At 47.7% G+C, this 13,487-nt stretch overlaps 1 pseudogene across 1 annotated transcript; it reads left to right on the top strand.

Moving 5' to 3' along the window:
• The first annotated feature begins 4,451 nt into the window (after positions 1-4,451).
• On the top strand, positions 4,452-5,100 carry LOC309816361 (essential MCU regulator, mitochondrial-like; annotated as a pseudogene). The gene is made up of 2 exons: positions 4,452-4,469; positions 4,654-5,100. The product of its transcript is annotated as an essential MCU regulator, mitochondrial-like (transcript).
• The last annotated feature ends 8,387 nt before the right edge of the window (positions 5,101-13,487 follow it).

The following is a 13,487-nucleotide window of genomic DNA, read 5'->3' as shown; positions in this document are numbered from 1 at the left end:
AAAAAATCCAACTACTTCAAGATAATCACTGTTTATATATATATATATATATATATATATATATATATATTTTTTTTTTTTTTTTTTTTTTTTTTTTTTTTTGCTGTACGCGGGCCTCCCACTGTTGTGGCCTCTCCCGCTGCGGAGCGCAGGCTCCAGACGCGCAGGCCCAGCAGCCATGGCTCACAGGCCCAGCCGCTCCGCGGCACGCGGGATCCTCCCGGACCGGGGCACGAACCCATGTCCCCTGCATCGGCAGGCGGACTCTCAACCACTGCGCCACCAGGGAAGCCCCCACTGTTAATATTTTGATGCATGGATCTCTCCCTCCATCCCTCCCTCCTTCTCTCTCATATTCAACAAAAACAATAGATCCTACCTTAAAACCTGTTTTTCCATCTACTCTTTCATTTAACATGAAGTAGACATCTTTCCATGTCAATAAATATTGATATATATTGCCTTTTCTAATGGCTAATGATATTCCATTGTATGGATTTAATTTTTGAAAACCAATCCACCATTACTGAGCACTTAGATCTTTCCAAAAGAAGTTTTCTGTTTTTTAACTATTGTAAATAACACTGTAAGGGACATCCTTATTCATGCATCTTTGCATCTTTATTGGATTACCTCCTTAGGATAATTTCTTTAAAAAGGATTAGGCAGGGTCATTTATCTAGTTGCATAATAATGCTGTGCAATGAACTACCTCAAACTTAGTAGCTTAAAACAATAAGCATTTATCTTGCTCTTGAGTCTGGGGGTTGGCAATTTAGGTGGTGCTTGACTGGGCTGTTCTGGGCTTGGCTGGTCTCACTCACAGGTCTGTGGTCAGCTGCAGGTTGGGTGGCCTCAGCTGGTCTTGGCTGGGACAGTTCGGGTGACTCAGCTTTGCTCTGTGGCCCAGACGTGTTCTCAGGGCAAAGGCAGAAGAAGAGGGAAAGCAGAAACAAGTAAGGGCTTTTTTAAGTGTCCGCTTGAGACCAGTCCACTAACATCGCATTGGCCAAAGCAAGTCACATGGCTGAATGCAACCTTAAGAGGTAAAGATGGGAAGAACCACAAAGTCACGTTTCAGAAGGCTTGGATACAGGGTGGGGTGTTGATTTGGGGTCTCCTGCATTGGCAGTCAAAGCACATGCACATTTAACATTTTGATGCATACTTACGCACTGTCCAGCTGATGGGACCTGTTTACACTGCCGCCAATGATGATGAGCTACCCTTTGTGGAGTCTTCAGTTAATGGGCCCAACTTCTGCGTCCTGATGGGCATTCTCTGCTCAGGGAGACCCGTCTCTCTCCTCGCTGTCCGGTGAGCATCTCATGCTGATTTTTCTCCAGGCTCCTGCTGCTCTCTCCTATCTCAAATGTTCTTCCTCCCTCTATCCTACCCATGTCCCACCCACCATATATCCAAATCCTGCACATTTATCAAGGCTCACCTCTATCAACTCTGCAACTCCCAGGGATGTTGCCTTCCTCTGAGCTGTTGTAGAGCAGGTAGGGTGACCAACTTGTTCCAGTCTGCCCAAGATTTTACTGGTTTTAAAAACATAAAGTCCTGCATCTCAGGAACTCCCTCAGTGCTGGGCAAACCCAGCCAGTTGGTCACCATAAGAGAGGGGGTTGGCAAACTTTCAAGGGTCAGACAGTGACTATTTTAGGCCACGTGATCTCTGTTTCAACTACTTGGCTTTGCCAATGCAGCATGAAAGCCACCATAGACAGTATGCCCCAAATGGGTGTGTCTGTGTTTCAGTAAAACTTTATTTACAAAAACAGGCAGTGGACTGTTTGCTCCATGTGCCAGAGTTTTCTGATACCTACTTTAGGGCTTAACATTTGTTCTGCACAATTTAATCCTACATCATATTTTCTCTTACGTTGTTTCATGTGGATTTGTCTTGTCTCCTTGTTTGGAATGTAAGGGAAGTATAATATCTTGACAGCATGCTCTGTCACTTAACAGCTATGTGAACCTTTCTGGCCTCAGTTTCCTCATCTGTCAAATGGGATAATACATAATGGTATTGACCTCATAGGGATTTCTGAAGATTAAGTGAGTTAATCTTTGTACAGCCCCTGGTGCACCTGGCACATCGTGAGGACTCAGTAAATGTGAGCAGCTGCCATCACCACCACCACTACCATGATCAACCCATGTGACTTCTGGAGGAGCTAGCAGAGGTCTGGTTACAGAAGAGGCTCAATAAATAGAATCATAAAGATAGATGATGTTAAAGAGGGAAGGCTCTTCAAGAATGTCTCATTTAACACCCTCATTTTAGAGATGAGCATCGTGGAGTAACTCCTGTGCTAAGCACGGTGGGATGATATCCATCACAACCGACAGTGCACCCTGCCCCCAAGTGTTACCCACCTTCATCCCGTGGCTACCCATCAGCCCCTGCATGCCCAGAGGCCAAATTCCAGCTTCCATGTCATGGGCGGCCCACGGAGAAGGCCAGCTTTTGTCTTGTTTTCTGTCCCCTGGTCTTTTCCTTGGGATGGTGTTCCCTCACCTGAGCTGTGCAGGTGAGGCTCAGAAGAGGACCAACCTGAGGTTGTACCTGGGAGGTTGTAGCTGGACTCCAGCACAGGTGGAGTCAGGTGCTAGCAGTGTGTTGAAAACGGTCAGAACTAAGGCCGTGGGTGCACAGGTGTGCTGGGCTTGCCTCAAGTTGGGGCCTGGCATGTGGTGTGCGGGCAGACACTTGGCTCGGGCAGGCCAGACAGGGCCCTGGACTACACCGTGCCCTTATCTTAGGGTGGGAGGCGAGAAGGGGAGACCCCATGGGAGATGCTGGTCCAGTGACCCCTTTGGTCAAGTCTCTGCCACCTGGTTCTTCTTCAGGCGCATCTCATCGGGATACTTCTTCCATCCTGGTGCTGGTTCAGCTTTGATCTGGGAAAATAAAATGCCAGGCTGCTGGGTCCCCAGCTGCCATCTTCTGCAGCAAGAGTGAGACTTCATGATCCTGCTGGCTCACGCGCCCTTCATTTCCCGGTAATTAAACAAGTGGAGATCAAAGCCGACAAATCTCCCCCATCTCTCAGCGCAGTAGATGAAAGGTAAATACTTCCAGCAACAGTTTTTTTTTTCCTCATTAAAAGTGAGATGTGAAATGTCTTTCCTTACTTTGAAGAATACTGATAAGTTCAAGGTCACTCCAGATAAGATATTTAGTTTGACTATCTTTATTATTCCACACCAATTGTTGGTCTGTAAAAAACTGGGTTGACTTGAGGGGATTGCAGAGGCTAAATCATAGCAAATAAGTCAGAAGACAAAGGAAAGTAAAGAATGATACCAAGATGGTAACTGGTCCGCACTGTGGAAACCTACACCTTGTGTATTATCTTCTCGTTGCGGGGCAGGTGCAAGGGCTTCTGAGGCCAGTATCTCAGATGGGTCCTGGAGTCCTACATATGGAATCTCAGGCAGATGGCCCGATGCTGTCTCGGCTGGGCTCCAGAAGAGACCATTGAGATCTGCTGTTTTCTTTGTAAACGAAAGAACCCATCCCTAAGGCCATGAATCTGGGGGAGCTGGTCTATCCAACCTGGGTCAACAAATGCCTGCTGGGTGTCATCAGGCTCTTTTCAGTGCAAAGAACAGACCTCCCTTGAACAGGTAGCTACTGTAAAGACACCACAGGGACTGGAATCAGAACAGGAATTCGAGTATGGCTCACGGAGCCCACAGAGCCTTGGGAAGGAAGAAGACAGCCTCTTTCTGCTCTCTTCTGACTGCCCTCCCTGGCTTATCCATCCTTGCAGCTTCCTCCGACTTCCACCTGCTCACCAGCTCCCAGGGCTGCTCTGAGTGCAGGTCTCCCCCCATGTCCCCTCTGTCTGTCTCTCACAGCTTACCTCTTCAGTCCCTCGTTCTCCGGTTCCAGACTCCAGAGAGAGGGAGGGAGAGAGAGATCTGACTGACCTGGGCTGTCCTGTGGAGTGAAGTCACAGGTTTCTGGCCAGGCTGGGGGTGTTCCAGGCCATGCCCCCGTCCAGCTAGCTGTAAGGGTGGGGCCTTGTCCCCAGAGTCACACGGTAAAAAAATGCCAGCTGTGGGGCTTCCCTGGTGGCGTAGTGGTTGAGAATCTGCCTGCTAATGCAGGAGACACGGGTTCGAGCCCTGGACTGGGAAGATCCCACATGCCGCGGAGCAACTAGGCCCATGAGCCACAACTACTGAGCCTGCGCGTCTGGAGCCTGTGCTCCGCAACAAGAGAGGCCGCGATAGTGAGAGGCCCGCGTACCGCGATGAAGAGTGGCCCCTGCTTGTCACAACTAGAGAAAGCCCTCCCACAGAAATGAAGACCCAACACAGCCAAAAATAAATAAATTAATAAATTAATTAATTAATGCCAAGCATTTGAAGCCTTTTTAAAAACAAAAAGCCAGCTGCCCTTCAGCAGCAGATGTGGGTGTGAGATTCTCCTCATGAGGGACTCTGGTAGTGTGAGGCTGCGATGGGCGTTTTAAGGGGTGTCAGAGCGGGACCAAGAGGCTGATGGCTTGGGCTGGACTCTTGGCTGGCTTTTGATCAGCTGTTTTGTTGGTTTGTTTTTGAGATGTAATTCACATACCATAGTATTCACCGTTTTAAAGTGCACAATTCAGTGGTTTTCATTATATTTACAAGGTTGGGCGACCATCACCACTGTCTAATTCCAGAACATTTGCATCACTCTCTGCACTCAGGGATTTCTCCGGCGGTCCAGTGGTTCAGGTTCCGTGCTTCCAGGTGCCCGGACGAGGGACGGAGCTGGGAGACGGCGTCCGCCGCTGGCTCGCCTTGGCACCCGTCGCATCTGGGGCTTTCCGGAGCCGGCTGAGCCTGAGGAAAGGTGGTCAGGTCTCCGACGGACGACGGACGCGGTGTCAGTTCCGAGTCTGGTACCATGAGGTCAGTCCCCGTTCCCCTCAGCGGCGCCATTTTGCCCAAACCGGTGAAATGTCCTCGTCCCTTCTCCGTGTGTTCTCCCTCGTGATCCCCTTTCTCTCTGTCGGGACGCTCATTAGCAAGAACTCTGCTGCTCTGCTTGAGCATGATACTTTTGTTCCAGAGGATGATGATGATGATGACTAACAGGGCGTGGAGGAAGTGTAGAAAGGAGAAAGTCCGAACTTAAGAAATGGTGATGCTCGCACCCTTTCCTCCTTCCCTACCAGCACGTGGGAAAGCACCAGGGAAAGCCCGCACCCTCCCAACCCTGATGAAGCCTCCTGCATGGTCTGTGACCGTAGCTCAGATCCCCAGGCTCCGGGAGGCTCCTGGAGTTGTGCTGCCCACCGAGCATAATCAAATTATGAATAAACATAATAAATATCAAAAAAAAAAAAAGGATTCTGTGCTTCCACTGCAGGGGGCGCGGGTTCGAGGAACTAAGATCCCACGTGCCGTTCAGTGCTGACAAAAAGTTTTTTAAAAAAATAACTCAGCACTCAAAGCAGTCCCTTCCCGCTTCCCCTCCCCCAGCCCCAGGCAGCCACTGATTTACTTTCTGTCCCTATGGATTTGCCTTTTCTGGACGTTTCATGTAAATGGAGTCATACAATATGTAGCTTTTTGTGTTTGTCTTCTTTTACTTAGCATAATAATTTCAAGGTTCATGTATATCGTGTAGCACGAATCAGTGCTATGCCTGAATAATATTTAATTTACGGATATACCATATTTTATTTTTCCATTCATCAGTTGATGGACATTTGTGTTGTTTCTACTTTTTGGCTATTATGAATAATGCTGCTATGAATATTTGTGTACAGTTTTTCAGTGAACACATATTTTCATTTCTCTTGCATAGATATGTAGGAGTGGAATTGCTGAGTTATATGACACTTCTATATTTATCTTTTTTTTTTTTTTTGCCACACCACTTCCTAACCACTGGACCAACAGGGAATTCCCTATATTTATCTTTCTGAGGAACTGCCAGACTGTTTGCCAAAGTGTCTGCACCATTTTACATTCCCACCAGCAGCGTACGAGAGCTCCAACTTTTCCATATCCTAGCCAACACTTACTATCTGTCTTTCTGAGTATAGCCATGCTGTGGGTGTGAAGTGGTATTTCACTGTGTTTGTTTGTTTGTTTGTTTTTACGGTACGCGGGCCCCTCACTGTTGTGGCCTCTCCCGCTGCGGAGCACAGGCTCCGGACGCGCAGGTTCAGTGGCCATGGCTCACGGGCCCAGCCGCTCCGTGGCATGTGGGATCCTCCCGGACCAGAGCACGAACCAGTGTCCCCTGCGTCGACAGGCGGACTCTCAACCACTGCGCCACCAGGGAAGCCCCACTGTGGTTTTGATTTGCATTTCCCCAGTGGCTAATGATTTGAGTATCTTTTCATGTACTTATTGGCCGCTTGATACCTTCTTTGGAGAAATGTCTATTCAAATCTTTGCTCATTAAAAAAATTTGACTTGTCTTTCATTAATTTACTAGCTGTTTGACATTGGGCTCATTGCTCAATCTCTCTGGGACTAAATTTTCTCACCTTAACAGTGGGGGTACCTACCTCTCAAGGTCGTTGGGGGCATTACATGAAGTCACGCATGTCAGTGCCTTCCTTACACAGTGCCTGATCGATGGAAAAAACTCAACTTATTGCGCCACTGTGAAGACTAACTTAATTTCTCAGTAGCATAATCTCTCCTCCACAAAGGAAACTGTTTGGCGGGGAGGGAGAAGGGACTTACGGAGAACAATTTGATCAGTAGCAAAGAAGCTGTGTCTGGATGGAGAGCGAGGATTCTCATCCCCACCAAGGGACAGACCTCAGTTACAATAGAAGCTTAATGCCTTTTTTGCTCAATAGGGTTTCAGGCCAGGGCTGAGGACAATAGGAGAATTTGGGAAGTGACAAAAGGAGATAAGCTGGGGGGGACATACGCAGACAACAGAGAATCTTTAAAGGTGGTTTTTATGGAGCTTCACCTGTGATGTATCTTCCCACCAAAGTGTTAGTAAAATCTACATCTCACTAAGAATTGTAGAATTGGATCTTTTTGAGAGAATGCTGTGAAATGCTTCTGGTTGGAGGGGGTGGGGAATGAATGGGGTCAGCCACACCTGGAGTTGCACTGTGATTAGTGGAAGATGTGAATCCAGGAAGTGCAGGGGGTCAGGTCCCTTCCTAGCTGCCCGCTACGGCTGTGTGACGGGGGGCAGGCTGGCCCCGTCAGCCTCCATGGTTCAAGGTGGGTATATTCAGGGCAGAGATCTCCTAGCCCTATTGGGTGTGGTGCTTCGGAGTCTGGCCCCCCACCGACTGAATGAGCATGGGGGGTTTTACTTCTGCTGTGCTGGTGTCACTTCCTCTTGGCTGGTGCATAAACCCACTCCAGGCTGGGTCTGCAGCTGGTGCAGTTCCTCTGACAGTGGCCGTCCCCCGGGGCCACAGAAGGGGATTCTCAGCCTTTCAGATTTCAGTAGGGAGAACTTGTTTTGGCTGGGCACTGCCTGCAAGATTCCTGTGGGCTACAACAATTGTCTCCCATCAACGGATGCTGAAGTTAAAAGTATCCCCATATCAAGAAAGTACTGCCTTGCTGGGGCATGGGCATTTCGTGCCCTCAACATGGGATTCCATGTCAACGCTAGGATCATCCCTCTGGGCATGTGTGATGGCTGGCATGTGTGCCGGTACCACCTGAAGAACTATTAGAGAACAAGCTCTCTTATAAAAACACCCAAGAGGACAGTTTATTGTCAGCCCACAAACACGGATTAAATAGCACCTGCTGTGTAACGTGCACTGAAGCAGGCACTGGGGGAAAGACAGAGGTGAATGAATGAGATCTGCCATTCCGTCTAGTGGGAGGGATAGAGTTAGACCAGGAGGGAAACAACATGCAGAGTTCATGATAGCATGAAATAAACGTCATAGTACCGTTCGAAGTGACCTGCTGTGGGTAGAGAGAGCACTTCATAGTAACTGGAGCACGAGGGAAGATGTGGTGAAGGGTGATGGGGCCTTGGAAGGGGGAGGATGCTCCTGGCTGAGGCACTGCCAGGAGCGACGTGCCGTGGGTAGATGGTGTGGGGTGTGAGCAGAGAAGGGTGGTTAAGTTCTGGTGGCTGAAGCACAGGAGGTGTGGACAGCTGACCGGGAGAGGAGGCTGAAGGGATGAGCTGGGGCCAGGTGGTGGGAATCTTTGGTGTCAGGCCAAGAGGTTTAGACTTTATTCTGGAGGCAAAAAGGAGACCAAAGAGGACTTCAAACGGGCTGTAGCATGGTCCTGCCTCTTTTTAGGAAGAAAGTGAGACAGAAGAAAGACAGCTGGGAAAGGTGAGAGGCTCAGAAGATGAGTAAGATTAATCCATCATTGTTAATTATATTCAGGAGTGAGAATTCCATTATGGATTTTTTTTAAACAACTAAGAGTCCTCATCAGATGCATCCTTATCTCAGACCCATATTGAAATATTTACAATGACTCTGTAATTGAACCCTGAATAATGCCACTGGAAGATCTCAGGGGCTGGGCTTCAGTGGGTGATGGTGGAGTAGGGATTATTGGGATGGTCCAAGGGAGATAGGAAGCCCTGGTCCAGGATAGGGCCAGGTGAGGATGGAGTGGAGGGTGGATGAAGGAGAGGATATGAAGTAAAGCTGATTAGACTCTGAGTCCCTTTGGGGCAGGGGCCAGGTCTTCTGTTTCCTGCACAAGGTCTGGGGCATAAAGAAGGGGCCTGCTCTATCCTCAGAGATCAACCATCCCCATCCCCAAGTCATCATTCTACCAGATGGTCCCTCTCTCTTCTTGGATCCACGGGAAGATAGAGCAGCTGGGCAGTTTGGAAATTCTGTGATCAGCTGGTCAGGACAGCGGGGAAACGTCATGACCATCAGCTGGCCTTGGTCATGGGCCTGTAATCTGGGCCCACTCTTGAGGCTTCAGCACCTTTGAGACACAGAGTGAGCACCTGCCTTACAGGACAGAGGCACAGGGGCTTTGAATGTCCCGAGTTTGAACAAATGGGAAGGGGAGAGGGAGGTCTGCTTTTCCTTCTTCTTCTTCTTTTGAGCCTTTCCTGGAGGTCTATGAGTTTGTTAAGGGCCCTGGTTCTCCTAGACCCACCCATAAAGGTCTGGGGTGGTGGATGACCCAGAACCTGTATTTTTAACAAGTGAGTCCGATGCCTTCCAAAGTTTGAGCACTACTGATATGGGAAGAATTTTCTAAGGAAAAGGAAAGGTCTGTGTATTTTAACCCAAATATACTAGGGTTTAAGTGACCTTGAATAGAAGAAGCCATTGAATTCTCTTTTCTTGTGGGAAACTGCCAAGAAATTTGAGTATTTAGAAAAAGCCCTTCCAGGTTTGTACAAGAAATTGTCACCTTTTTGTAAATAATATGCTGCCTGAATTTCTGTAGACCTTACCAGCCTGAGCATATGGAAGAGCCATGTTACAAGTAATAATCCCAACTAACCTGATTCTACCCCAGCTGTACACACAGCGTCTTCTAGCATTTCCCATGAGGTAACTTAAACATGCTAGGGATCAAGTTGTCATCCACCAGGTGGCGCCATGGGCTTCCCAAGGTTCCGCTAGGCATTGGCCATCTTCCACCAGGCACCATCTCTTGGATACCCCAGAATTGGCATCATCACCCCCACTGAAGCCTGGGCTCTGAGGTTTTCCAGTAGCCAACACTATTCAGAGTTCAACTGCAGAGCCACATAAATATTTCAGTATGTGTCTGAGATAAGGATGCGTTGGATATTTCTAAAAAGACATACCCAAATAGAATTACCACCCCTAAAAGAAATTTGTAATGATTTCTTAATATCATCCAATACCAAGTCAGTGTTCAAATTTCCACTTGTCTCATAGATGTCAATTTTTTTTTTTTTTTTTTTTTTTTTTTTTTTTTTGCGGTACGCGGGCCTCACACCGTTGTGGCCTCTCCCGTTGCAGAGCACAGGCTCCGGACGCGCAGGCCCAGTGGCCATGGCTCACAGGCCCAGCCACTCCGCGGCATGTGGGATCCTCCCGGACCGGGGCACGAACCCGTATCCCCTGCATCGGCAGGCGGACTCTCAACCACTGCGCCACCAGGGAAGCCCAGATGTCAAATTTTTTAAACAGTTTGCTTATTTGAATCAGGATCTGCAAAATTTCGTACATCGTGACTAGTTCATTTGTTTCTAAATTTGTCGTTCTTTTATTCTACAGTCTCCCCCTCCATCTGTTTTTTTCCTTCTTGCAATTTAATCATACAAGAAACCAGGCTGTTTGTGGGGCTTCCCCAGTCTGGGTTTTGCTGATTGCAGCCCCTTGGTGTCCTTTAACATGCTCTTCAGCTGTATTTCCTATAAATTGGTAGTTGAATCCAGAAGCTTGATCAGATTCAAGTTCGTTTTTTTTTTTAGTCATTACTACTTCATAGGTGGTGCTGTGTTCTTCTATCAGAAGGCAGTTAACGTCTGATTCTCTCTCTCTGTCTCTGTAGCTATCTCTATCTCTCTGTGATATTAGCAGCCATTGAGGAGAAATGCTTAGGTCCATTAGTTTATTAGGGGCTGCAGAATGGGACATTCTAATTCTATCATTGTTCTTTATTTATTAGCTCAGTTACTTCTACAATGAGAAATGTCCCTCTATCAACTCTTTGCTTCCTCAGTGGCATAGTCCTTTCTGGAAAGATAGGTTGAATGCTTGATTGCTTTAATTTTATCAGTTTTCAAAATAAGGAATGGGTCCTCTAGCATCCTCTAATGGTAACCAGTTAGGTTTAGCACCATTAATGGTCCCATGGATTTAAGTATGTTTGGTGTGTTTCGATCCACGGCAGTTATTACCCTTAGGGATGCTCAGATTTTCTCAACTTGAGCCAGTGACCCTTGAGTCTTTTGTCATGACCCTTTGATGGCTTAGTCTCATCTTGTATATTTCCTGAGCCAGTTCTGGAACCAATCGTTTCTCCAAGTAGCCCCGGTTCCTTCCAGTAGGAAGTGGTATTTTAAAAGCGCTATCTGGGTGTGAGGGATGCTTATTTCTCTTGGGTTGGTGATTGTTTCTAGGCCTTTTCAGTGAATAAATCTCAGAACTAGTTCTTTTCTTTCGTTAAAGATAAAATGCGTCATGAATACTTACTGATACTTCCTATTCAAATTCAACTGCAGGATTTTTACCAGATTTCTTCTATCTTACACGTGTCTCCTTTCTTTCATGCCAAGAATACAAGAACGATAGAATTAGAAAATCACAAACTCACTCATTTTCTTCATCCCACATACACACAGGGAAGTCAAGCGACTTACACAGGTCACATGGGTATTAGGAGAGGGCAGCAGGCAGTGGTTCAGTCTGCCTGTGGCCTCAGAGCCTGAGTCTTAATGAGCACACAGTACGCTCCCTTTCTCTTACCGCCTCTGCTCTCTGTAAAGTTCCGTCATGGATCCATGGGGCCGGCTGAGGGACCAACCAGTGCAAACAACAAATCCCTCACCGAAATCAGAGTCTCCCCTCCAACGAATCTGTTGACTGGGCCAAGAGCTTCCCCCTAGGCTCCCTTTCCCATGGAATGGGTTCTCTCAAGGTGCAGCTTGACCTTGATGCCAGTAAAGCTCTCATGAACACCATGCGGGTTTCCCAGACGTGGCCATGCAGCCACTTCTCACTCAGATGAGAGTGGGACTCCACTTGCTTTTATATGGCCCCCTCCCACTTCTTTTTCCTGTTCAAGGCCAGGTCCACTTCCCCATCCTCAGTGAGTCTTGAGCTGAGAGGTTGCTTGGGTTTGATGTGAGGGCTGAGGCATGGTGTATTGCACGATTCTGAGGGCCCTGTCTCCGTGGCATAATGGAAAGAGCTCAGGATTCACTTTGCTGACTTGATTTCCAGCCCTCACTCTGCCTTGATAACCTCCCTGAGCCTCAGTTTTCTCCTCTGTAAAATGGGATTGTCACATGTGCAAGGTGGAGTGATGATAAAGCCTCCTCGCAGGGTGGTTGTGAGGATTAAATGGGGGCATGTATAGGGATAGGGCTGTGAAATGAATCTGTTGACTAATGGTTTTCCTAAAGGTCCTCTGTACCCTGGGGTGTAAAGAAGGGGTGGCCGGGGACGGGTTTGGGTCCCAAACATCATTTGTTGCCAGTGGCAGATCAGGACCAGAGCATCTGCTTGCCGAGCTGAGAGGGAGTTTATTTTGGCTCTAGCTACCGGGGCAGCCCAGCCGCCTGTGTGGTCCCTGTGCGCAGTGGGTATGCTGAGATAATAGCTCAAGTACTTTGTTAAAAGAGAAAAGCTCTCCACGTTTCCATTAACTGCCCACGTGGGGCAGTTTCAGCTCACTGCTCCAGGTTCCATTTACAGTCCAATTTCTCAGCTGTGATGGACAGAAATACCTGACTTGCTTCTGCTTCTCTCCACGAACCACACGCATCCACAAACAGCAGAGATTCATCAGCTCACCCCTCACTCGTCCTCTCGTGTTCAAACCATTGCCTCCCCCTGATCTTTCTTCCCCTTGTCCTCTTCAAATGATAGAGCCATGCATGCATTTCACTTTGAATTTCAAATGTCCCAAGAAGTGTTTTCATCCACACTGGAGACTGATGAGTTAATTTCTTAGGAAATAAGCTGAGCACCCAGGAGCTGTTATAATTCCCTACCCCCAATGCCAACATCACAAAGAATAGCACAGCAGCACATAAATCTATTACTTGCATATGTTTACTTAATCACATTGGAATTCTCTTTGAACTTGACCCCAGGGGAGAGAGATCCCAGAACTGGCTGGCAGCTAAAATAATCCACTGAAAAAAAAGTTCAGTGTCACACTAGAACTTCAGGGGCTGTTTGTGAAAAGCATGGAACCAATGTGACTTCCACACTGTTTGATTCTGACAACAGGCTTACCCAGGGCTGGGGATGCCTCCCCACCTTAGGCTGGGGTTGCAAACTGACTGGGAGGATATGATTTTCTTTTAAAATAAATAGGTGCCCTTACCTTGAATTTCCAAATGGTAGGCAATTAATCTGATCTCTGGAAAGCACAACGGGCAGTGGGGCCCTGGGCTAGACTTGTTAAGGCAAGATGGCAGAGTGGTTAGTACTGACTATGCTTGGGGATCCAAGAGGTGCGTGCAAATCTGGGAATCAAAGAGGTCAGGCTGGGCAGGCCCAAGGACAAGCAAAGAGGAGTACGGGGCAGGGCAAGGGGTGGGGGAGTGAAGTGATGGGTCGGAGACCAAAACTGCCCACAGGGCCCGGATACCCCAGCTCATTGCTACGGAGGGTTGCTTGCCTGTATGTGGATGGATTAGTGCAGGCACAACTACGGCCAGTGCCGAATCTGACCTGATGCCTGTTTTTGTATGGCCTGTGAGCTAAGACTGGTTTTTATATTTTTAAATGGTTGGTATCGATGAAAAAATTAATCAGTAGTCAATCCAAGAAAGAAATGGAGAATTTTATTCGAGCCAACCTGAAGATTATAACCCGGGAGACAGCCTCTCA

The sequence above is a fragment of the Mesoplodon mirus genome (assembly GCF_964341445.2).
Source record: "Mesoplodon mirus genome assembly, chromosome: 2".
NCBI lineage: Eukaryota > Metazoa > Chordata > Mammalia > Artiodactyla > Ziphiidae > Mesoplodon > Mesoplodon mirus.
This window is presented reverse-complemented; position numbering and strand designations above follow the sequence as displayed.